The sequence below is a fragment of the Mustela nivalis genome, assembly GCF_964662115.1.
Source record: "Mustela nivalis genome assembly, chromosome: 5".
Taxonomy (NCBI): Eukaryota; Metazoa; Chordata; class Mammalia; order Carnivora; family Mustelidae; genus Mustela; species Mustela nivalis.
In genome coordinates this window covers 75,116,038-75,142,063 of record NC_139024.1, presented here as the reverse complement: position 1 = coordinate 75,142,063, position 26,026 = coordinate 75,116,038, and the positions used below count along the sequence as shown (strand labels likewise).

The window sequence follows — 26,026 nt, the reverse complement described above, 5'->3', positions numbered from 1 at the left end:
CATCAAAACTTACCATTCCTCATTGAGTTGCTCTACAAATTAGGATTTGTACAGTATCAGTTCTTTCTTCCTTTCTATTATATTTACATAGGATGACCATATAATTAATTGCCCAAACTGGTACACTTGAAGAGTGAAAAGAAACAAGAAAATGGGGCAATGGGTCTAAGTGGACTGTCCTGGGAAAACAGATGTGTGGTCACCTCTAGAGTGACCAAATGAATGCGACCATTTCCCCTTACCTAAACTCAAAGAATCAACCCAAGATAGATTTCAGCAGTGTTGGTTTCAGTAGATGAGGTATCACAAAACTAACTTCACAGGGCCTTAGTTACCATCTCAAGATGGTAACTAAGTTTCAGCCATTTGAGGTTTGCTGCCGTCAGAGGGTGGTCATGCCACAATTGTAGGTCTGAGATATAAAGAGTCTACAGGACACACTTTTTCTTTGAGGATCAAGATGATAGTTTTCTCTGCAAGGGCTAGATCAGAGCAGAGTAGCAAGCAGCATTTCTTATAGTTCTCATAGCTAAAAACCACTGGGTGATTGACAGACCCTACCCCAGACCTACTGAACTGGAAACTCCAAGGCCCAAAAACATGAACTCTTAACTAGATCCTTAAGTGATTCATATTCGCATTAAATATTGAGAAGCACTGATTTAAATTAAATACACCCAGGCACCCGGGTGGCTCAGTTGGTTGAGCATCTGACTCTTGGTTTTGACTTAGGCCATGATCTCAGGGCTAAGGGATGGACCACGCCCCTTGCCAGGCTGGGAATCTCATCTCTGTTTGAGATTCTCTCCCTCTTCCTCTGCCCATTCCCCACTCAGGCACTCTCTCTCCCTCTCTCTCAAAACAAATAAATCTTTTTAAATAGTTAATTAAGTATAAATACTAAAATAATGTTATGTAATCCCTAACTGCTACTACCTTCCTTCTTAGACCTTCCTCTGGCTCATTTGCTATCTTAACAAGTGTCAGAACCCTCCACAATCTGCATATTATTCATAAATTTGGGTTGAATTAAAACATTTTCAGGCTTCTAAAGTTCTTTCCTTCCTATAGTCTCTGTCCCTCCCCTCTTTTCTGTTCTTTTCTTTCTCTGCCTTCCTCCTCTTCTCATGACTAATAGATGAATCATCCCTGGATTTTGTTCAACACTTCTGGTAGTTTTGCCTCTTATCATCATCAAAAAATATTAAATATGTTTTAATATTAATACTTAATAAATAAAAGTAAAAATATAAAATCTGAGAAGTGACATCATTTTTCCTCAATTAAAAGGTACTTCCCTAAGTACTTAATCTATTTGAGAAATGGAATCTACCCTCCCAGTTACTTTATCCATTTGCATGTCATGCTGTAGGAATCTGTTGGTTGCAGATTTCAGGGCTCTAGACTCAGTGGCCTTGCCACCTGCCTTTGACTGTATTCCTTACAACAAAGTATCATAAGACTTGAGGGCAAGATCTCTACCAATTCATCCTTGTATCCTGAACAGCTCCTAGCAGAATGTCTTGTGCAGGGAAGATTCCCATTAATATTTGTCAAATGAATGAACAGAGGAATAGAAACACCTGGCCTTGCTCTTGTTGCACTGGGTTCATAAGTAAATCAAACACATAAAGAGACCTTTCACAGTATACATGAGAGTAATAACCCCTGTTCCATGTAGCTTTGTAACAATATTTTAACAACTGGGTTCAATCTTTGTTATTGTTAGGAAATGTAAAGAGAAAGTAAAAGAAGAATGTTTTATACAAACAAATAATTTTTTATTAAATAAATTAATAAAATTTTTATTATTATTTGTTTTATACAAATACTTTTTTTATTAAATAAATAAATAAAATTATTATTATTATTTGTTTTATACAAACAAATAATTTTGAAATATTAAGGCGACTTATGAACTGGTTGTTACTTTTATTCCCTGAGTCTGTAAGAAAATTAGTGGTATAGTTAGGGTGCTTTGGGGGTCCTAATGAGTAAGCATTTATTGAGCCCTTACTGCTTCCATGGTACTATTTAAAAATGGCGTGGCTGAGTTAAAAGAAATAAAGTACATGACATATTTTCTTCCTCTCTAGCATGCAGTCTTGATGGAAAACAAGATTTAGAGTACAATTAGAAAATAAGACAAGGCTACATACAACAAAGTGCTTGATTGAATATAATTAAGCACATTTCCCATTAATAATTCCAAACTACAAGTCGGAGAGGGGGAAAGAGATGTCAGTTCCCCATGTACGGAAACGTGCCAAAATTAATTGAAGATGGAATGGACAGTACCAGATTATACTATGAGGTATTTCATGGGGGCATTTCCCCACATCTTTTCCTAGGATGAACTCTTTGGGAATACAAAAGCTTTTGAAACCTAAGGATTTGGACTTTAGGGAAAAAAATTTTTTAAAGTAAAGACCTCAAGTTAGGTTGGTGCTGGTTTTCATCATTTAAGTTTTATACATATTTAAAATTTCCATTTGACCTCTATTTTAAACCCTCCCACAGTGATAGTACCTCTACTCACCTCCTACAACTCTGTACTCATAAATATTCTATTTCTTGGAACCACCTTGATCTCAGAGCAAAGAAAAGTAGATAGCATCCTGAGGTTTGCTCTTCCCAGAAGACTTCTGCATTTTCTTTTTTTAATTTCATGCCAACTTTATTTCCTGTCCAAAGAAGAGTTACTTTTTTTTTTTCCCAGGGTGAGGGAGCAGAAGTGAATGGTTGAATAAGTTCACAATCACACTTCTACTTGCTGTTTGCATTTAGTAATATCTCAGTACTATAGTCTTCAACACTGTAGTTTTTTTAAAACTCAGCTATCAAAGGAGTTTTGCATTGAAGTATTAAACAGTTTAGTAAAATTTACCGACATCTTCTTCAATTATACATCCATTGGAGATCTCAAAATGGAATTTTACATCGAGGAAGAAAATTAAAATTTCATAATTTCTAACATTTTATATAAATGATAAGTGTATACCTATAATGGAAATAGTAATAAATCCTTCTCAAAAAATAACTAGTAGCAAGATACATGAAATCAAGAAAAGGGGAGAAGTAAAAGGAAAGAGAACTTTGATAGTTTTATCTCCATGAAGTCAGTCAATAATAGTCATAGTAAATCAGTAATAGTCATAGTAAATCAGTAATTTTAACAGTAAATAGCAATAGTGAATCAATGAACTTATCATCTGTCAGTGTGTTCATATCACCAGCCTCACTCTTTCTTCTTCCAAAGAGGGGGTTTAGAATCCATATTCATAATTTTGAACTATATTTCAAGAAAGAACCCCAATTACATTGGTTAACAATTAAATAGAATAGCAGTTGGTTCACACAAATGGGGAATTAACAGTCCTTTCCTATGCCACTAAGCCTATGGCACTGTCAGGTCATTCATCAACGTAAGGATGAACTGTCAGCAATGGGGAAAAGTGAAATTACGGAGGGGAAGTTTTGGAGTGTGCTGGACTTAGAGTTGTTTCTGGAAGGCACAAAGAAATGGGATCAAGAGAGAGGAATGAACTTGGAATGCTGTGAAAACCTGTTGTCACTCATAATTTATATGAGCTTTGGAATGATTCAAATGGATTCTGTAAAGACATTAGTCCCTAATGTTCTTTTTTTTTTTTTTTTTCCTAAAGGAGGGCTTCTTTTTTTTTTTTTTTAAAGATTTTATTTATTTATTTGATAGAGAGATCCCAAGTAGGCAGAGAGGCAGGCAGAGAGAGAGGGGGAAGCAGGCTCCCCGCTGAGCAGAGAGCCTGATGTGGGGCTTGATCCCAGGACCCTGAGATTATGACCTGAGCCAAAGGCAGAGGCTTAACCCACTGAGCCACCCAGGCGTCCCATTCATTTTAAGTGATCATTTTAAATGATTATGTTCATTTTAAATGATTATGATAAAGTATGATTTTATTATATAACTATGATCTTCAAGTTACTACTGTCACACTGGTATAGTAATCTTATTCTTTGTTATACACATATATATACATATGTGTGTGTCCATATATGAGTAAGTGTATATGGATATGTGTGTGTATATATCCATATATGTATACATACATATAGTTTGATATGTCTTTCTTATAAGCATTAGCTAAAAAAGGAACTGCTTGTGATAAAACCCGTGTTTTCATTACTACATGAATCACACTTTTTGGCTTTACCGTGATCTCTTGTCATTGTTTTCTTCTATGATCAGTTTGCAGGCTCTTTAAACGCAGAGATGACATTTACTCATGTGAATGCCCCCCTACCTTTAGCACTTAACAGATTACTGGCACAAACCAGGCACTCAGTAAATGTTTTGGAAAATAAACTGCGTTGTCTTCTTTATTTTACCCTTCAAGGAGATGGAGGTAATAAATAGCAATATATTTTGAGCGGAGGGAGGCCTAACCAATCTGAAGCAGTGCAAGCAATGGAAGAGAATTCAAATATTTGCTGGAGCTAAGTCTGGGGGTGAAGTCCCAGGATGCTGCTGAGCTTGAAGAGAATGTGCCTTCCCTAAGGGGAATCTGTGGCCTCTCTGTTCCAACTGAGTTCCTAACGAACCCTATGTTGTCAAATCCTCCAATGTCTCCAAAGAAGCTAGGCATTCCAATATTTTATGGAAACATCCGAGTTTTAAATGTAGGCAAACAATTTGAGATTTAAAAACAAAACACAAAACACCCTGTGCCTGACAAACAAAATATTTCTGTGGCTCACATCCAGCCCTGGGGCTGACAGTTTTGCCATGACTTAGGGAAATGGAAAAGCTGACCCAGAGGGTCAAGATGCTCATTAAACAACATCTCTGGCCACAGGCAGGCGCCTACACACTCTAATTCTTCACCCCACTGTCACCTGGCTGCAGCGTGGTGGTGTTAATGACATTTGAGTGAGGAAATACATATGCCCGTAAAGATTTGTCAGTCTGTGGTGTATTCTCTTAATGGTTGAAAATCAGCTGTCTCTTATTATGTTGTTGTGGTTTGTTTGGCGAAACTCTGGGTTTGGGAGTATTTGTGGCTTACGAGCTTGGAAACCTCAATATAAGTGAACATAGGAATTGTTCAGGGAGAAGATATACGGGTGAGGCAGGAAACCAAAAAGCCACCTTTAATTTCAGTTGTTGTCTGGAATACAAACAATGCTCCTGGTTACCTGACCGATATTTCCCCTCAGTTGAAATGATCTGATGAAGGAAAATAAATACTCTTCCTTATAGCTGCAAGAGACAGAAAAATCTTCTTATGATCTTATTTGGAAAGTATAAAAAAAAAAAAAAGAAAAAAAATTTTAAAGGAAGAAAAGAAAGACAGCCACAATAATCATTACTAAGCTTGAGGCTAACATCAGTTTTATTTTATTTTTCATCATTGGTCATAGAATGGTTTTATAGGATGTTTTGAAAGATTCTGAGATGAAGAGAAATCATAGAATCTCCAAATGTTAAGAGTTGTTTAGTCAAATATTTATAAAATCCATTTAATTGTTGGCCCCCTAGAAGTTGTGCTATATGAGAAATTTAAAAGGGCATCTGGAACATTTGGCGTGGGAGGACAGATGATGAGTGAGAATGATGATGGGTCCCCCGTCTGTCCCTACCTGTCCCTCACCTCCTCTCCTATGCCTTCACCAAAGTGAACCTGGCCTCCCATAGCCTATCAATACACTTGTCACTTCTTCATGGACGTGCTCTACCCTTTTGGAACTCAAAGACTTCATATTCATGTGTCTGAGACTGTTTACCTGAAAAAAGAGAGGGGGAAGAAAAGAGAATGGAGTATTGTTAGACGCTTGAACTCTGGGGCCAGAGAATTCCTGTTTTTTTTTTCCCCCTCTATCTCTATCCCTTACTACTCGTGACCTTGTACCTCAGCTTCCTAGCTTTATAATAAAGATAATAGTATTACCTACTGAACAGGCAAGTTTGAAGTTTAAGTTAATTGGTAGATATGGGTGCCTGAGTGGCTCAGTTGGTTAAGGGACTGTCTTTGGCTCAGGTCATGATCCTGTAGTCCCAGGACTGAGTCTGGCATCTGACTCCCTGCTCAGCAGGAAGTCCGCTTCTCCTTCGGACCCTCCCTACCTCAGGCTCTCTCATTCTTTCTCTCTCAAATAAATAAATAAAATCTTAAAAATTACTTCTTAAGTAAAAGTGCATGAAAGATTTCTAGCCATGTAGCAAACCCAGGGTAGTGCTAAGTTTAAATTGATTTAGCTCACATCCCCCTCTCACATCCCCCTCCCCCCGGCCCCCCACATCTGCCTTCCTGTGAAGCTGTCTTTGCCTAGCTAGTTGTCCTTTCCTTTCCCTGGGCCATAGGAGGTTCAGAGCACTGTCAAGTACTTGCTCTCTAAGAAAAATTGCTGTATTTGACTTTTCACTCACAAATGCTTAGGACAGGGCACCTGGGTGACTCAGCCGGTTGAGCAGGCAACTCTTGGTTTCAGCTCAGCTCATGATCTCACCATCAGGATCTCCAGGTCTTGGCCTCAGAGTCAGTAGGGGGTCTGCTTGGAATTCTTTCTTCCTCTGTCCCTTCCCCCACTTGTGCACAGACACACTCTCTCTCTCTCTGACGTAAATAAATCTTTAAAAAAAATGCTTAGGACAGTGTATTATAATATCTACATACTCATCTTTCTAAACTGTGGGCTTACTCAGGGCACAGAGTTTATAATCTTTTGTTGTATTATCCAGAACTTACTACAATGTCTGACACATTGCAGACACTCAAAATATGTCCATTTGATGGATGAATGAGAAAGTATGAGCATGAAGTTTGATCCTCACACCATTTCATGCCTTGCATTTGGATTAAATATGCATTGGAATGAATACTGTGTTTTTGTGGTTTTGACTTAATATTTTTCATAGCACAAGGTACTTTAGTATCTTTCTAGAGTGAAATTATCTGTACTCAGTAAAATGTTGGCTATGTTGCCATTTCACTCACTTCCATTAGTAAACTCTGACTCTTCACAATTTTAAATGCAATGTTATGACACACTTGGCTATATGCTCATAATATTGCTGTCTTTGACACAAGTTTTCTGCACTACAAAAGTGTCATTGGGGCCTATCTCCAAAACACAACCTTGTTCTCTCTAGATTCACATTGAAAGAGGAAGCGGACAGCAACTTTCCTTACTTTGCTTCCGTGATTTCAGTACATTTGACCACACCAAAGTGAAATAAAAAATGAAAAAAAAATTCTAAGTGACACTTCTCCTGATGTAGTATATTTTATGAGGTTTTTTTTTTCATGGAAAGTTACTCAGCTATCAATAGAATATTTATAAATCAGAAAAGGTGACACAGAACAAGTTCTGTTGTAACCTTATGCATCATTTTTATCTTATTTTAGTAAGTGCCTATATAGAGGATAGAATTTTCTTATCATTATTGAACTCCTGACTTCAATCTCCAAAACACTTAATTGCATTAAATCAAAGACCACTTAGAAAAATTTAGAAAACACTATTTTATGCTATAGGTTTGCTCAAGTGTCCTTAACTCTATTTTTTAAACTAGAACTAGCTCATTTCAATATTATTTCAAATTCTCCTTTTCATTTCATTTTTCATTAAGTTATTATTATTATTAGTTTGGTTGTCTTCTTTAGGGTATCAGAATGAAGGAGCTGGAAATCTACCCTAACTCATTAGTTAAAGGAATGGGAATCATTTACCTTGAAGAAGAAAGAGATAAGAAAGTAAATAGTATTAAAAACTAGTAGGTGAACACCCACTTTATAGACCGAATAGGTAGAACAGAATGAGATAGTCACGTGTGTGTGTGTGTGTGTGTGTGTGTGTGTGTAACCAAAGAGATATATAGACATATATACTAAAAGAAATTTGGTCTCCCTTTTGTTGGCTATTTATAATATAATGAACTTGTCTACCACTGCTTAAGTATGACTCCTTTGAGACACACAAATGGGCAAACCCAGAAGAGCCATTCTATCCTGAGGTACCCAGAATGTGACAAAGACTCAAGATGGGGGAGGGCTGGAATTTTGGGTGTTTTACTGCCAGTACAATTTAGGAAAAAAAAAATTTCTTTTATTAACTTTAAATTCTACAGTATGTGTGAGTACCAACTGAATTTCAGTCTTAAAGCTAGAAAAACAAATAGTGGGTATTTCTACTGTTTTGTTTTCATTTCTTAGAACTACCATTCATTCTTAAAGTTCATATAAAGATTGCCATTTATATCTCAAATAAATATCCACCTTCTTCCCATAATTTATACGTCTTGAGGTTTGATTATATAATTTGTGCTGAGATTTCATTTGAATCACTCCATCTCTTTGGAATAGTTAAAGGTCTTATTTACGGGAATACAGTTTTTATGTGAAAACAGCTAGGGGAAAAAAATCCAGAATCAAGTAGTACAGGTTGCTTTGCATTAATTAAAGGAGAAATTCTTCGTTCCTTAGTATTTGTGGTACAGCAGCAATTTATTTTAGATAAGTTAAATTCACATAACTTAATAGCAATATTGACTAGCTTGAACTTACTTCTTTTCATGTGTTTACCCTATGGTAAAATATCCAAAAGATGCAGTTACCAGCCTGTAGCATATAGGGTAAATCTCAGTGGAAATTTAATTCTTAAAATCTTGTGCCCCAAAGGCAGCAGAGAATAGGGGAGGCTGAAGTCAGTGGACCCTGACTTTAGTTTCCACTATGTATAACCTACATATTGTATGGCTTAAAAATCTCTGGGGCAGAATCCTCCTCTCCTATAAAAGAAGATATTGAGTCAGAGGATCTCTAAGGTCACTTTTAAGCTTTATGAATATGTGGATTAAAAGGGGGAAAAAGTCCAGGAAAGATATAATCACAATACCCAAAAGTAATTAGACATCTTTAAGTATAACTTCAAATCATTTCTCACTATGTATCTCTGATGATGATTACTGATATGGTTATTATGCATTATTTGCATGGGGGAGTCTAAAGGAACATCTGAATTTGGGAAGAACCAACTGAAAAACAAGGGAAATAAGATAATCTTTGGGGAATTATACTATCACATTGACATGTTCAAGAGCCAAGAAATACAAAGTCATCTAAAAGAGAGCAGGTAGCTCTCATGCCAGCAGGACTGGAGTGTAACTTTTTGAACATTTCAATATCTCCAAAGCATGCATGTGCAGAAGTTGAAATAATTGGAAGAATAGAAAAGAGAGCTTGAGTGCACAGGTGGTGGCAGGGCTCACACAAGCACAGTCCAGTGGGAAGTGAGGCTGAGCACTTTAAGTATTTCCATGTCAATAACAAGACCATTGTGAGATGGTGAGATGAATACATCAGGTTATCTTACCCTGATGCTATTAGAACTTCCATTCATCTAACTCCCTTGTTCTGACTTTCTGCCCACCAAGCTACCTTCTGATTATATTTTATGCATGTCTGCCTCCTGGAAGAAAGGGCACTGAGGATCTACACTTTGAATATTGCCTATCCCTATCACAGTGATTTCTTGTGTAAAATTAAAATGGGTTTCTGATTATGATTTGGCTCCTTATGTGCTTTACCACAGGGAGGATATCCTACCAATGTGACTATTCTAGTCTATATAAGTATTATTTCCCATTGTAAATTAATAAATAAGAACCCCAATTTTGCTTAACATTTCGTTAACAAAAATCAAAACTCGGAGCTCGAAAGCCATGGATACCAAGAAATGTCTAGTCATTCAACGGAGGGCCAGGTTTTTGGATGAGGCCATTAATGGGGTCATTAACCAGTGAGTTTTTACCCAGATCCAGCTGGCTTTTCTTCGTATAACACTCTATTCATCAACCTATTTCTAAATGTAAAAAACTTACCAAGAGAATCTAAATAATCATTTTATATACGTCAATGCCCAGTTACCTTTGGAGTAAGAGAAGGCCTAAATATAATAGCACCTTGAGTATCCTTCAAGCTCTGCTGAATCAATATATGTATGGACTTCAAGCAGAATTACGAAAAAGTAAATATTTTCTTTCTCTTTTTAATTCCCCACAAGAATGTATGATTCTTGTGAGGAAAGACAAAAACTTCATTTTATTCATCACTCTTTGCCCAGTACTTAGTACAGCGCCTGAAACATGGAGACACTGAGAAGTACATGGGGAATAATTAAATGAAACTTGTTCACATTTGCTGCCACTTCAATTTTTCAACTTCACTGCTGTGCTGATTTTAAGTGAGTAATCTCAATTACATTGTTTCTGATGCAGTCTCTCATCAAAATTTATTTACCTTTGCTTTTTAGCAGCTTGTCTATGAAGTGCCTACATAAGGTTTTCTTCATTTCTAACCTGCTTGAATTTGTAGATCTTTCCCCAGACCTGGGGAATTTTCAGCCATAATCTCTTCAAGTATTTTTTGTGACCCATTTTTGTTTTCCTCTCCTTTTGGGATTGAAATTGCATGGGTATTAGAACTTACAAAAAATGTACTTGAGTATAGTTCACGCATAATGTTACATTCATTTCAAGTGTATAACATAGTGATTCAACATCCGCTGTACATTATTCTATGTGACTACAAATGTAGCCACCATATGTCACCATACAATGCTATTATAATATGATGACTAAATTCCTGATGCTGTGCCTTTTAGTCCTTTGACTTATCCACTCCATAACTGCTAGCTTGTGTCTTCCACTCCCCTGAACCCATGTTGCTCATCCTGCCACTACCCTTCCCTCTAGCAACCATTAGTTTGTACTCTGAATTTATGGGCCTGATTCTGCTTTTTTGTTTGTTTCTTTATTTATTTGTTTTGTTCTTTAGATTTCACATATGAGTGAAATCATATGGTATTTGTTTTTCTCAGTCTGATCTATTTTAGTTAGTATGATGTCCTCTAGGTCCATCCATGTTGTCACAAATGGCAATGTTCCATCCTTTTTATGGCTGTGTAATATTCCATCACATAGATCTCACACATCTTCTTTTGGCTATTAAAACTTTTGATATAATAACACAAATTCCTAAGGTTCTGATCATTTTTTTTCTATTTTTTAGTCCTTCTATTCTTCAGATTACATACTTTTTATTGCTCTCTCTTCATTTTTATTCATTTTTCTGCCATCTTTGCCTGCTATTAAGTCTGTCCAATGGGCACTGTTTTTCAAATACTTGTATTTTATTTTTTTTATCTTTCTAAAGATTTTTATTTTTATTTATTTGACAGAGATCATAAGTAGGCAGAGAGGCAGGCAAAGAGAGAGAGGGAAGCAGGCCCCTGCTGAGCAGAGAGCCTGATGTGGGGCTCGATCCCAGAACCCTGAGATCGTGACCTGAGCTGAAGGCAGAGGCTTAACCCACTGAGCCATCCACGTGCCCCCAGATACTTGTATTTTAGTTCCAGAATTCTCATTTGCTTCTTTTTTAAAAAAATAGTTTTACTTCTCTGCTGATATTTCCTATCTTTTAATTTGCTGTGAGGATATTTTTATTCCCATCATTCAGTGTAACATCAGCTGTTTTAAAACCTGTCTGCTAGCTCTAAAATCTGAGTTACTGCCAGGTTGTCTTCAGTTGATTGTTTTTCTCTTCCAAATGAGTAATTTTTCTTGGATCTTCTTATCTGGACTGTACCCTGAATATTGCCATTTCTATATTGTGGAGACAGGATTATTATGCTCTGAAGATAACAGAATCTATTCTGAAGATTTCACTCTCATTTATTTATTAGCTTTAGACAGCAGTTAACTTCATTGGATTCAGACTATGAGTCAAATTCTTGAACAGTGGTTCAAACCTCAATTTCGTTCTTTGACCCTGCATTCTACTACTTGGAGTCAGCACTTATGGTTCAGGACACAGCTAGAAATTTAGGAAGATTTATACACAGAATTTGGGAATATTCCCCTCTGGATATCTGCTTTTTGTGGTCTCCCTTTTCTTCCCAACACCTATGATTGCCTTCAACCCTGTTCTCATATTCTTCTGATCAGAAATTCTGTGGGTTTTTATTCTAATTTTATTTGCCACATGCAGTGAGTGTGCCCTTCTCTTCTTCCAAGGGTTAAATCCTCTCTACTTTTACCTGCCTTTCTTCATTTTCCAGGGCCTACACTGGAGATATAGAAGGATTAGGCACTTTTTATATTTTGCCTAAACTTTGTAGCTGTTATTTGCAGGAGTGTTGGTCTAGCAGTAGCTTACTAGACCATATCAGAATCCAAAATCGATTCCTATTTAAAGTATTCAAAGTATGAGTTATATTTTTCGTGCTTTCTTATTACCTCTATGACTTATTCTCTACTGTCAACTTTCTGGGTAAAACTTTTCTAGTCTCAGGACTACATTTATTTAAAACCCATAACTCCTCATCTTCCGCACCACTCACAGAAGACCCTCCTTGATGCATAGCTGAGGTCATGTACAAGAATGGCTATGGTCATGATATGCCATCCTGCAGAAGTATGCAACAACTTTCCATTTCCTGAAGAACAATATCCAAGAGTATGGTGTAATGGAAAGGACAGCCATCTGAGACAAGTAAATCTGGGCTTAAGTTCAAGATCTATCACCAAACGGCTTTATAACTAACTCAGGTTATAACTAACTTAGGTTAGATTAGGACCTGAGGGTGCCTAGGTGGCTCATTTGGTTAAGCGACTGCCTTTGGCTCAGGTCATGATCATGGCGTCCCGGAATAGAGTCCCGCATCAGGGTCCCTACTTGGCTGGGAGTCTGCTTTTCTCTCTGACCCTCCCTCTTCTCATGCTCTCTCTGTCTCTCTCATTCTCTCTCCCAAATAAATAAATAAAATCTTTTTAAAAATAAATAAATAGATAAAATGTTTATCTGAATATTGGTTTTGTCACTTATTAAATAGAATAATACCTATCTCAAAGGATCATTATGAGAATTGATATATATGTTACAAATAAGGTAGCTCCCTTAGAACCTGGTACATAGTCAGTGCTCAGTAATAGAGAGGTATTTGAAAATAAGACACATAAAACAAAAACTCTTCGTCCTAGGTGCAAGCTGGTTCCAAGGTAATTTCCTATCTATTCTCACACTTTTCTTACTCATTTATACAATTCAAATCATACTGTTTTCTATAACCTAGAAATATCTCACATTTGCCCAGAAGCATTGTTCAAACCATTCTTTTTCTCTTTTCTCCTTAATGAATTCCTAAATATCCCTCAAAGAGCAGCTTAAATACCATATCCACACTGAATCCTTCTCCCTTCTTCTTCTCATGTAAATCTCTTCAGCATAACTTTATATTTTTATGTAACTATCAGGTTCTATCTTGTATTATAGTACTTCATAAGCATATGTTAGCTGCCTTATGTGCTGAATTATTACTTCCTTTAGTGCAAGGACTCACTCATGTAGAAAGTGATTGCTAGATAAATGAACAAATAGGATATACACAGCTTATAAAAACTGTGAGTGGGATTATAAACTCTAAAACCTTAGTGGGGTCTCACAAATAGTAACTCTGATAACCTTTTATGATGTAACTACCTTGTATGAGGATCCTATTGAGGAGAGATATTAATAAATATAAGCCTAATAGAAGATTAAATTGTCTTTATATTCATGACTATCTGCAGATAATTCAAATACCCATCTGAACCCCTACATTAAAATGGGGGAATTCTAAGGGATACTGGGACTTAAGAAACAGTCTGCTTAAAGATGAATTTAGAGCAGAGAAGGCAGAGAATGGGGCATTTTTTTCCTGTAGTTGGACAAATGAATGCAAAAGCAAATATTTTATTCAAAATAAGGAATATAATGAGTAAAGGAACAGCATTTCTGCACAAGTTTCTATCAGCAATAACACCTGTTTGAAACTCACTAATTCTTCAGTAATTTTCATAGGATGACTCTAGTAGTAGGGTCATTAATATCGTATTTTGGATATTTGGATTATTTCAATGAAGAACAAATTCTCCCTGTGTTCAAGACCTGTGTTGAGCTCCATGCTGGGCGTGGAGTCTAGTTAAAATTAATTAATTAATTAATTAGTTAATTAGTTAATTTGTTCTCCAAATAGGAGGCAATAAGTCTGAAACCACTTTAGTGATAAATCTAAATTTCAAAAGGAACAGTATATCCTACAATTCCAAAAATAAAGATACTTAGATATAGGGGAAATTGGTGGCTATCAGGAGCAAATTCATAGATTATGTTAATGCCTTAATTGGCAGAGAGGAAGTAGTTCAATCAATAGATGGTTTTGAGACACATGTTAAAATTCTCGGCCCATTAAATGTGAAAAAGGCAGAAACATGGTTTCTATATTCACAACGCATTTCTTCTGAATAGTTTGCTGTGACATTGTTGATATGGTAATCATCATCTGGGCCAGGTGTTTCTGTGTACATGAGGTTTTTAAATAAAGCACTGGTTTCCTTCAGATGAGTCTAAAATAAGACTGCATTGCTTTCTACAAATCTTTTTTTGAATAAAAAATAGAAAAAAAGTCCTCTCCTCCCAAAAGTTCCTGGAAAGGTTTCCACATTAATCATCACATTTAAGGAAAAGAATTAAACTGCATAATTAGAACATGAAGACCAGATTATTTTCAATTTTGATTTATTACTTCCTGAGGATCAAAGAGACAAAAGTATCTGAGCTGGGTTTGGGAGGGGCCACATTTCCGTAGGTTTGCAAAGATTCTCAGACTGTGCCACGTTAACATTATGATTCCACTCCCATTAAAATGGAGGAGGTTTTCCACCAGGTAAAACTTTTTCTACACTTCTTGGAAGCCGATAGGACCATTTGGAGATTGTGGGTAAAAGAAATAGTTTTAACTAATTCTGAAATATAAGTTTCTTCCATTATCTGAAAATTAAGCCTCCTATCTTTGTGGGGAAACTGGGAGAATGAAACATTCCATGTTCACAGTGTGGTCTCTGAAGCAAATTTAAGAGTTAAAAGCATTCAGTTCTTCAACCTGGTAATTCCACTCTGCTTGAGGGGGAAAAAAAGTCCAAAACTCTTAGAAGAAGTATTGGTACTTAGGAACAAGAAGGTAGACATTTTATTAAATCAGGTCCTTAGACAGTGGCCAGTGTCTCTAAAAGAAGCACCTCTACTCTGGTATTGAGGACATCAGGGAGATGCTATGATGACAAACTAAAATCTGACTAAGGGTGTGGCTAGGGTGAACAAGAAATCTGCACCAGCACAGTTCCTGCCTTGAATTGTACCTTCTAAACAAGAAAACGGTATTGGGGGGGGGGGAGGGGGAGAAGTGTGACAATCGTCACACTATTTAGATGATAACATGTTTTGTGTTAGAACTAGGGCTCAGTGTAACATCATTGCAGACAAATAGCTAGAAAGTTACACCTGATTTTAAGTTCTAGTTTTGCCATTGATTTGCAATATAGCCTTAAATTTCTTAATATCCCTGAGCAGGTCTTGGGTTCCTTATCTCCTTGTGTGAGGTTTAAATGAGAAGTGCCTGGTAGAGTCAGGTACTCAAATAAATAATGTTAAACTAAAAACTGGTGTTTTTAAACCTCTCTGGCCTACAGATGACTACAAATATTAAAGTCCTTTCCCTTTGGCACACTGATACTAAACAGAAAAGAAGACACAGTACCATAGACCTACCTGGATGCTTTTTAGGTTTAATTCTTCTTTGATCCAGAAATCACAACTTTTTGGATAAGCCTTACTTTACTATTTATTAACTATCTTTATTATTAGAATCATGCAGGCAAAACTCATATGTATAGTAATCGTATTCTTTCCAAAAATTCTGACTTGTATTTTATCTTTGTTGTTGGTTTATAAAACTTATCCATGCACTTATGGTTTGTCTCCCTCCCAATCCCATCTTGTTTCATTTATTCTTCTCGTACCCACTTAAGCCCCCATGTTGCATCACCACTTCCTCATATCAGGGAGATCATATGATAGTTGTCTTTCTCTGCTTGACTTATTTCGCTAAGCATGCTGTGAAGTGTGTAAACCTGGTGATTCACAGACCTGTACCCCTGGGGATAAAAATATATGTTTATAAAAAAAAAAAAAAAAACTTATCCATGCAAATCACTATGGCTTACTTATCCTATAAGATTTATAGATGAAATATTACTCATTTAATTTCATAAATGAGAACATCTGAAGTTCACGTTAGCAAACAAAGCTACTTAGTGGTAAAACAAACAACAAAACAAACAAAAAAACTTGTTTTATGAACTTACACCCAGAATCCTTTCTTTTGCTACATGCTAGCTTCAAATTCCCACTGCTCTAGAAGTTTTCAGCATTTATGGTAAGTGATCTTCAGTATTATATGGTCACAGAGTCTGGGACCTAAAAGAAAAATCCATAATTGCACGCAATTTAACATTGGGTATTAATATAACACTAATACCTCTCATAAGCTAAGCTGAACGCTTAAAGATAGCACAGTCTGTTGGCCTGGTTCATGTGGAACACTAAACTTTTTAGAAGTTATGTATGGTCAAGTTAAATTTATTAGTCCCTAATAAAATAACAAGCTCAAAAGCTTAGAGGGTTTTCCACAGAATAAAAATAAATGAGCATAGCCTACCAAGGCTGAAAAGATATTCTCTTAACTTCTGCTAAAAAAAAAAAAAAGAAAAAACTAGCAACAATTTGCCAGAGGGAACAAAAACAAGATTAGAAGCTGTCTCCACAGAGGTAGTGAACTTCAAAATCTTGACACAATAAATAGGCAATACTTAGGGCTGCTATTTAAAGTAAAAGCCTTCCTTTTCTCCCCACTTTTCCCCGCAAATCCTGTTTGTGAGCCATAAAACAATGGTTCTCAGCTTTGGCTGCACATTCGAATCACTTGGGGAGCTTTAAGAACATAGCAAAGCCTGAGTCTCGCTCCTAGAGACTGATTTAATCAGTATAGAATGCTACTGGGCAGCAGGAGTTTTTAAAAACTGTTCAGGTGATTCGAATGTGCAACCAAGGCTGAAAAACCACTCTTTGGAAATTCACTGATGGGATCCCAGGCTAATAAGATACTAATATTTATAATGCATATACACATTTCAAGAATTACATTAAGTGGCTTTACATTGTGTATCAACAGTCTTTGGGTGAAGTGTCTTGGACAAAATGTAATTTACTGGGTCTTGTAACTAAAAAGTCTGGAGGACACAGCAGAGCAGAATTGGAAATCTTAAATCATGTAACCAGTGTCTTACTTCTCTCCCAATCTCGGTTTCAATTTTTCTGGTTGGCCTTATTCTAAAACCAGATGTCCCTTCAGAGTCAGCAGATATATCAGTGACTCTTTAACACTACATTCCTCTCACATTTGAATCTGTAAGAGGAGAGCAAGGGTTTCTTTCTCAGACTGATCAGAAGTCTCATTTGCTCTGACTGGATCAGAGATAGTTCAAGATCCCAGAGCTGAGGCTGAAGCTATAATTTGCACCCAGGCCTGCCTGATTACAGAGCTCATGCACTTTTACTATCTATCACTGCCTCAAGAAAATATTACCAGTTTGATTGGAAGAGAATATATTTCTTTCCTAATGACGAATTTGAGAAAGAAGAGATCCCCAAATAAGACTTGGCTTGTATTTCAAAATCTCTCCTCCACTCTGGCTGGAGGCATTCCCCTTCATCTCGGCTTTGCATCCGTTTATCCTCCCTCTTCCTGTTCCAGAATTAATTCTGTCAAGGGTGGATCAGGGCTGTGTCCCAGGCTGGGAACCTCAGGGACAAAAATAGCAACCTATCCATTCATTGATTCTGAAATAACTGATTTTCACATTTATGTTTTAGACGCTTGTATTCTTTTCCTGTGGCTACCATAAAAATTACCATAAACAGAAAGTTGTTCTCTCACAGTTTTGAAGATAGTAGTCTGAAATCAAGGTATGGGAAGAGCCATGCTCCCTCTCTGGGGCCGTGGGAAAGAGTCCATCTTTGCCCCTTCCAGCTCTGGTGGCTCTATGCATTCCTTGGACACAGTCCTGTAGACAGAGTCTACAGAGTCTTCTGTGTATCTGTGTCTTCTTTTCTGGCTTTTATAAGGACATTTGTCCTTGGATTTAGAGCATACCTGTATAACCAGCATGATCTTACCTCAAGATCCTTAACTGAATTACATCTACAAAGATCCTTTTCCTAAATAAGGTCACACTCACACGTTCTAGGGGTTGACGTGGATATATTTGTGGGGGGCATCATTTCACCCACAACAATGCTCATTTTTCCTCAGCTTCTCGTCATTTTATCCTGGGCTTTCACTTCAGAAGCGTTCTTCAGCTAGTCACATGCATGAGTGGGCTGCAAGGGAAGGAGTGGGACGGACTTCTCATCTGTGGAGAAAGGGAACATTCAGCTGTGAGAACAGGAAGCTCTGTATGACTTATCAGCAGAAGACCAAAAGTAATTCCTCAGGGCACAACACTCACTACTGAACTTTATAAGTAGAAAAGAAGAGGCAGGGTCTCTTAGATCTTAAAGTTATAGAGAATGATGACTGTGCCTAATAACAAGTACAGTTAGCTGTGGAAAATTTGAGGATGTGAATAAAGAATAGTATCAAAACTCTTTTAAACTCAAGTGACAAGAACCCAACTCAAGCTGGCATAGGGAGAAAAAAAAGAGAGTATTGGCTCTTGAACTAGAAAATCTAAGGATGTGCTCATTTCAGGATCAGCAGAATCTAAGGACACAAATGAGGTGAATCCATCAAGAATTTGTATTTTTTTTTCTACTGTTTTTCTGACTCATTTTCTTCTGTGTTACTGCTTTGCTCCCAGGCATGCCCCCTGCTATGGTAGGAGAGAGGCCAGCAGGCCTCTGCAGACTTACTCAGTTGTCAATATATTTAATCTCAGAAGGAGACATATTCTGTCACTGAGGTTTGCTTCAGTCCTCCAAAATGGACGCTGATTGTCCCTACTTGAAACAGGGCCTTTCCCTTTTCTAAATCACTGTGTTTAGGAGGGTGAAATACTGTGATTAGTCAACTTAACATCACAGGGCAAGGTGATTCCTATTATCAGAAAAGAGAAAGGGATGTCAGTCAGGTAATAATAACAGACACCCCGTTATAACATCTTTAAAAGAGAAAACTTCCCTAGACTCTTATGTGAGATGCATATATCAGTCTAAGGGATCAATAAAAGTAATCATAGCCTTCTCCAGATGTTGAAGAAAGGAAGAAAAAACGAGAGCATTTTTCTTACATGACGATCTCCATAAGATCAATAAGACAAGAGTGTGCGGTTTATCCATTCTAGAAGAATAAAAATGTTATAAAAGATACAATAAGATTTAGGACATTTGGGACACTCATCTAGCTCTGCTACTTACCAGCAAATAACATAATTTCTGAGGTCCTTTGTAGCTTTACAACTCTAAGGATACACAAAGGGGAGAAGAAAGTGAGCTCAATTCCAATGCTTAAATGCCGATTTTCTTATCCTATCATGAGATGGGGGGATGGTTTGGAGTGAAAGAATGTTCAGCGAACATATAGCAGAAGCTGACTCAACCTTTTGATCTCATTGGAACACCTTCACTTCTTTTTTTTTTTTAATTCCCAACTGTGAGGAAAGTTTTACAAATGATACCAGAACATTATTTATTCTGCACCTTCTCAAAAGCAGCGAACAGAATTCCACTTTTTACAGTAGGACTCTTAATTCTGGCAATATGTTGTTCTCAAAAAGTTCGAGTCTATTTGTGGTGTGGGTTTGTTGTTCTTGAATCAGAGTAGGTACCTGTTAAAATTAGAGGTTTGATTCTGAAAATATCACTTGAGCAAATGGTTACAAGTTATTTAATCAAAAATAAAATTCACCATGGTGTGTTCTCACCGGGTCATTTCGATAGACAACTGCTGGCTCATTTGTAGTGCTTAATTTCTTAAAATTTTCCATCTTTGCTTCTAGCTCTCTCAAATCCAGTTTTTGGATGTTTATTTTGTTCTAAAGGAAGAGAGTTAAATTGCTAAGATGCATCATTCACAGATCAAAAATACCACGAAGGAAGAAAAGTCATTTCCTTGAGCATCCTCTGCAGTATTGATTTGCGTTTGCCTCCTCTGTCTTCCTGACACGAGAGCTTCCTTCATTCCACTTAGGAACTAAACACAATCATCAAAGAGTCTAAAACATAAATCGCAAAGCCATAGTTGAGTGTAATTTCTTTCTTTCCCTGGGACATATCCTCTCTTAGAAATCTTCTTAACCTGTTCGGGCAGGAGTTGTTTTGGAGACTTGATTACATGTCAGGTTCTTAAACAAAGTTGTTCTCACCGCCACAGCTGATGCAACTCAGCACAAGGCTGTGACCCTAGCGACCAGGGAAGAAAAATACTAGATCTTATGATTCAAGAATGTGAAATCATAGTCCTTTGTTTTATTTTTTATCTGGGCAGGAGCCGTTGCTTGAAATGACAGCAAGCAGGAAGTAGCCAGTGAGTTCGGTAATCAGATACCAAATAGCTGGATAGGATCCAGTGGCCCATCAACAGTATTTTTCAAAACTTTTGAATAGCTTATCTCACTTCATTTTTAACAAATTTAAAGTTATTATGAAAAGAGAAAAGAAATTCTTTTCATCGAGCACCCACTTTGTGCCATAGATACTTTATGACTTTTGGCCCCATGGAAAACCTGAAAAGTATTATCCACATTTTAAAAAGGAAGACAGAACGGTTAATTAACCTCACTAAGATTACTCAGTCAGAAACTTCCATCAATTGCCAGATTCAAAGTGTGTCTTTTATCCCCAAGTCTCTTCTCTCTATTGTAACACTTTGTCTTCTTTTAAAAAAGTAATGCTCATATGCAATGGGGTGGGGGGGGGGTTAGGTCAGGGTGGGTAGGAAAAGAATAAATGAAACAAGATGGGATCGGGAGGGAGACAAACCAAGAGAGACTCTTAATGTCACAAAACAAACTGAGGGGGACCAGGGGGAGGGGTGTAGGGAGAGGGTAGTGAGGTTATGGACACTGGGGAGGGTATGTCCTATGGTGAGTACTGTGAAGTGTGTAAACCTGGTGATTCACAGACCTGTACCCCTGGGGATAAAAATATATGTTTATAAAAAAAAAATAAAAATAAACACACACAAAAGTGTTCTTATTCTAGAAAATTTTTTTTTTAATTTATTAAAGAAATCATTAAAAAAAGTAATGATCATAATCAGATTTATTTTATTTTTGTTATCACCCAAAAACATGCTTTTTGCATGAATATCTAAGGAGAAAGTAACTGCCAGGTTCTGAACTAAGTCAGAATAAGTAGGATAAAAACAGAGGTGAAGGGCCAGATTCCAAAAGTCCCATCCAAAAACCCTCCTGAGTTTGTGGGAATGATGAAATACTGAAACTTATGATAAAATATGCAGTAAATGAATCATAGACTCATGACCTAATCATATCGAGGTCCTGGGATACCTGTGCTGTTATCCTCAGCGTTATACAGTGGAGATTCATGGACCAAAGAAGCAGCATTTACGTATCCACGTGTGTAAATCTGTCCATCTAACGTGCATTTAAAGATGCGTTAAACATCCAGGAAATCCATTCTGTGAAATGACTCATGCGTCATTAAATGTTCCCATACATAAGTAGGAGTCGAAAAGGCAAATTCATAGATATTCCGACAACTGATGGGCCGCCTGTTACTCTGTGAAATGCAGTATTTCCAAAAGAGTGCTGGATTGTTTGTGAAGGTACACAGTCAAGTAGGGTGTTTTGTTTTGTTTTGTTTTTAATGGGTATAATCAGGGCCACTACATAAAGCTGTGTAGGTTGTACCTTGCTCCAAGGCACTTTTCTGAAGTAGAGACTAAAAATACAGTCTCAGTTTGGCCCACCGAATCCTGTGCCTTCATTCAGAGCTAAGCCAGGCCAGAATCGTTGGGAGGAGTGGGAGACTGAGTTTTTCTTAGCTTTATTTGGTAGCTAAAGGATTCTGTGTTAGAAAAGGATTCTAAATTTGTATTTAAAAAAAGTATGACCAACATATCAAATAAGGATATGAATTTTGTTTTCAAAATAAATAATTACAACTTAAATTTAAAGTGTAAGTTAATAGCAAGAAAAATAAGAAGAGACTAATACAGGTGATGATAAGACAAACCAAGGAAGAAAGTATGCAAACCATTAAAATTTGGAAGTCTCTGATACTGAGGAGAAACCAATAGCTTTGGAGTAAGACAAGTAGGAACTCCATCCAGGTCCTGCTTATCCTTAAGCAAGTCACTTCATTGCTCAGTGGCAGTTCTCTCTCCCCCTATGTAAGAAGGTTCACTCCAAAGGATTGTAATGAGAATAAAATGAGATAATGTCTGTAAAGCTGTCAGCACATGTGTGTCTCCATCCTTCACCTTTCCTTGTGCAATGCAAATCTAAACCTTCAATCACCCACACTAGCTCCCTAGCTTGTGCAAAAATCCTGGGCACTTGTGGGTAGTGGAGTCAAAAGGATGTCCCGTTTGTTCCAAGGTACTCCATCATCTCAGCTGTTTCTGCTTTCGTACCCCATGACTCTCATGTTCCCTCTAGCCACCCTCCAACTCCACTGCCTAACCACCCCACAGTGATTGTCCCAGGGGGCACATGCTGACACACACACACACACACACACACACATACACACATAATTGCACACACATTCTTGCCTGCACACTTTCACATAATCACACGTATTTAGCTTATACACATACAAACACATACAAAAGCAATCCACTGTGGCTCCATAGACCTACTCATCATTTCTTAAATATTTCCTTTTTAAATTCTTTTGTTCACTTTGTACCTTCACCCACAATTCCCTCTTATATCTCTTCCTACTTAAATCTTCTCTGTCATATAAGGTCTGGTTAAAATACCAACTCCCCTATTAAGCCTTTCATCATAACACAATAGGATGTGACCTTAACTTCAAAAGTGGTGGGGTTTTTTTGTTTTATCTTTGCTAAGGTTATAGACACATTTTAGGTTATGATGTAATTCCTTGTATTGACCGGGTATCAGATTATACAGTCTTTGAAGTCTATAATCATGTCTTACTTATCATTCTATCCTTTACATTGATGGCCTTCATTATTTTGAAGAACTATAATCTTAGTTAATTTTCATGAAATAGGCGCTTTCCAGTTTCCAAAAACCAAGGCATATTTAGAATACCACAAATGGCTTGTAGATGGGTATTTTAGTGACATACAGTTCAATTTATCTAAATGTATTATGTTCAACCTGGGCAAGAGACAGGATCTAACTGGTTCTGTTGATCCTTTCCTAGTATAAGGTTTATATTCATTATCCAATTAGCGATGGACAAGGATTTGGAGTCTCAACTCAGCATTCCTCAAAAGCAGGCTGTGGGTGTGATGGGCCCTTTGAATAGTATAGACTTCTCTCCAATATTTGCCTTGGGCCTCCTGTTTCCACGCCCCAATCTCCAGTCTGGTATCATTCAGCTTCCAAGTAGAAATTCGGTGGAGTTGTATATTTTTATGAAAGATAACAATATAAAATAGGAATGTGTCTTTAAAAAAAATCCACATATATATTGATATAAAGAAAATATAGACTGTGCCTCCAATTTCATCCTGTGGGCTTGTAAAGAGCCTGTGCATTCTGCAGATAAGCTGGCTCCAACTAAGAGAAGAAATGACTGAGCTGAGCATACTCAACCTCTTTTCCAAACTTATCCATCAAATAAGTCATTCTTTGTGGAAGTGATGAGGCTAAGAGGAAGGAAAGATGTAGGAGGTTTATTTCTTCCATCCTTTTTTTCCTGAGGAGGGATGAAGTAGAAATTCTTTCTCATCTCTGAAAACCCAAAGAGTGGGAAATAAGTACCTTTAATTTTCCTCTTAATTCGTTCGTCTAAGAAGTAAGCCTCAGGGGTATAACAATCTCACAGAAGAGAGGGGGTCAAAGCCCAGGACAGAACCAGAACAGTCTTTCCACTTTCAAGGGACTTTTGCCCCCAAAACTAACTTTTGCAATTTTAGGTTTTTCCTCAGACACTGATAAGCAGTTTATCATTTGCTTCCAGAACACTCTGAAATGATTTCTATCGAACTTTACTAGCCCCAAAATTTATACTCAGTACTATTTCCCATTTCAAGTTAAGTCCCCCAAAACTAGTGTATCAAGATTTTTTTTTTCTTACTTATTTTGGCCCATGGGAAGGAATAATTTACCCATGTTCACAGGAGAAATATTGTTTTCTCTTTCCACCAAAGAGGAAAATAAGTACCCTGGAGCTTAAGAGAAGTAAAGATATACTTACTTGTATTCATTAATCTAACTGAACTCAAGTTTCTTATTCAATTCTTCTAGCCTCTCTTTGTTTACTGTTTGAATCTGATACACATCAAAAATTTTCCGGCATTAAGATATCGCAAAAACTGTTACATTTTCCAGAAATCCATTTCAGTCAAAAAGAAATGTTAAACCAAGTTATAGAGAGTGCACATGACCACAATACATTCATTACATGTACATGAAATCTATTGACTCAATAATTCAGTTCAGAAGCTCTATTAGATGCTTGTCATAGTCAAGAGATACTTATGCCAGTAATTAGTTATGGAATATATTTAGATCCAGGATTTATGCTGATGCACACTGGGTCTAGAAAAGCAGTTGGCAGAGAAGGACTGTGAGGCCCAGGATCCAAAGCCAATTGTGATGTCAGGAAACACAGGCAGGAGCACAAGCAGCACAGAAGAAATGTCCCGTAGGTACTGTGGCTCCATGTATGGAGGTTGAGGTGTTGGGTTCGAACAGAAAGAAGGTCTAGAGCAAAGTAAATAAGCCAATATTATGTTTGAAGATATACACAGGCAAATGTAGTCTCCTTACACTTGAACACAGGTGAGGAGAGGGGTCCAGGGGAGGAATACAGACCAAGTGACAAAGTGGAGAAGCCAGGGTACATGATCTGGGCAAATAATAATGTGAAAGTAAGTCAAGTCTGTTCTATGCCATAGTGGGAAGTATCTTAAGATGATGGGAAAGGATTCTGAACTGGGCGCTAATCGCCAGTCAAAGGAAGGATTCTTCAGATGAAAGTGGTTAATTATTACAGATCTTCAGAAATCTCATTATTTCAGTACCTTACAGAGCTTTACCCCTAAGAGCAAATTCATCCTTATTAAAGGAAACAGTTCCCATTTTACTTCTCTAGTACTCAATTACCTGGAAAGGGATGGTCATTATCTCCTCTGTATTACTGAATGAAAAAGCAATATAGAGAATGATGCCTATGATCAGGAGCTCATATCTTCTTATTCACAGTCTTTTACTTTTCCCACTCTCTCGACTCCCTGTTTCTATTGGCAAACAGAGCAGAGAAATTACATAATTACCTGGATAATTTAGACCAGAAAAAGGGTGGAGGTGGTGGGGGTAAAGTGATTCCTATGAATTACATGAGCTCTTTCAAAATTTTCCTGAACATGAAACATTTTTACTTTTTCCTTTCCTTTATTCTCAGTGACCTCTGACAGGCACATACATCTCTCTTTATGGAGAAGGATTAACACGAACTCAACTAGGGAGAAATCAAATTATATAGTTAATAAAAACTAAAGCTTCAATCCATGCTAAGTGACAATGTAGCACCAGGGAAAATTAATTACTAGATTTTAGAGTGAAAGGAGTCAGACACATCAGGTTTGAGGTTAGCCTTAGGATTCGCAGTAAATTTCAGTTCTTCCGTGACTGAATTTTTTGAAATTTGAAGTTACTCAAAATCATGTGGCTATTTTCTGTAACAGTAAGTGATTTTTTTAGTAGTCTAATTAGATTTAGTTCTTAGGTTGCTTGGATTTTTGTAGGAATCTTTTCAGATACGTTGTGTAGATTCAAGTCATTCTTTTGATTCTAGCTGAGCAACCACTGGTGAAAGTTTATTAAAATTGCTCCTTTTCACAAGAGTGTTTAAGTGATTTTGATACTGTTAAAGAGATTCTCCAAGTGCCCTGATGCTGAGAATTTATATATAACCATTGTCAAATATGGCATAGTGTAGTATTTAAG

At 37.0% G+C, this 26,026-nt stretch overlaps 1 protein-coding gene and 1 long non-coding RNA gene across 7 annotated transcripts in view; one reads left to right on the top strand and one right to left on the bottom strand.

Annotated features, from left to right (window-relative positions):
* Nucleotides 1-26,026, top strand: part of NKAIN2 (sodium/potassium transporting ATPase interacting 2) — a gene marked incomplete at its 3' end in the record, with an annotated part of 1,000,956 nt that overhangs the window by 776,486 nt on the left and 198,444 nt on the right. The window lies entirely within an intron of this gene.
* Nucleotides 5,116-24,605, bottom strand: LOC309864470. Of its 2 annotated transcripts, XR_014311546.1 has the most exons (5): nucleotides 24,273-24,605; nucleotides 19,329-19,372; nucleotides 18,152-18,325; nucleotides 16,220-16,331; nucleotides 5,116-5,763 (listed from the first exon to the last, which is right to left on the bottom strand). It is a non-coding gene; the product is annotated as an uncharacterized lncRNA (long non-coding RNA). The 2 variants fall into 2 exon arrangements; XR_014311547.1 differs by lacking the exon at nucleotides 19,329-19,372.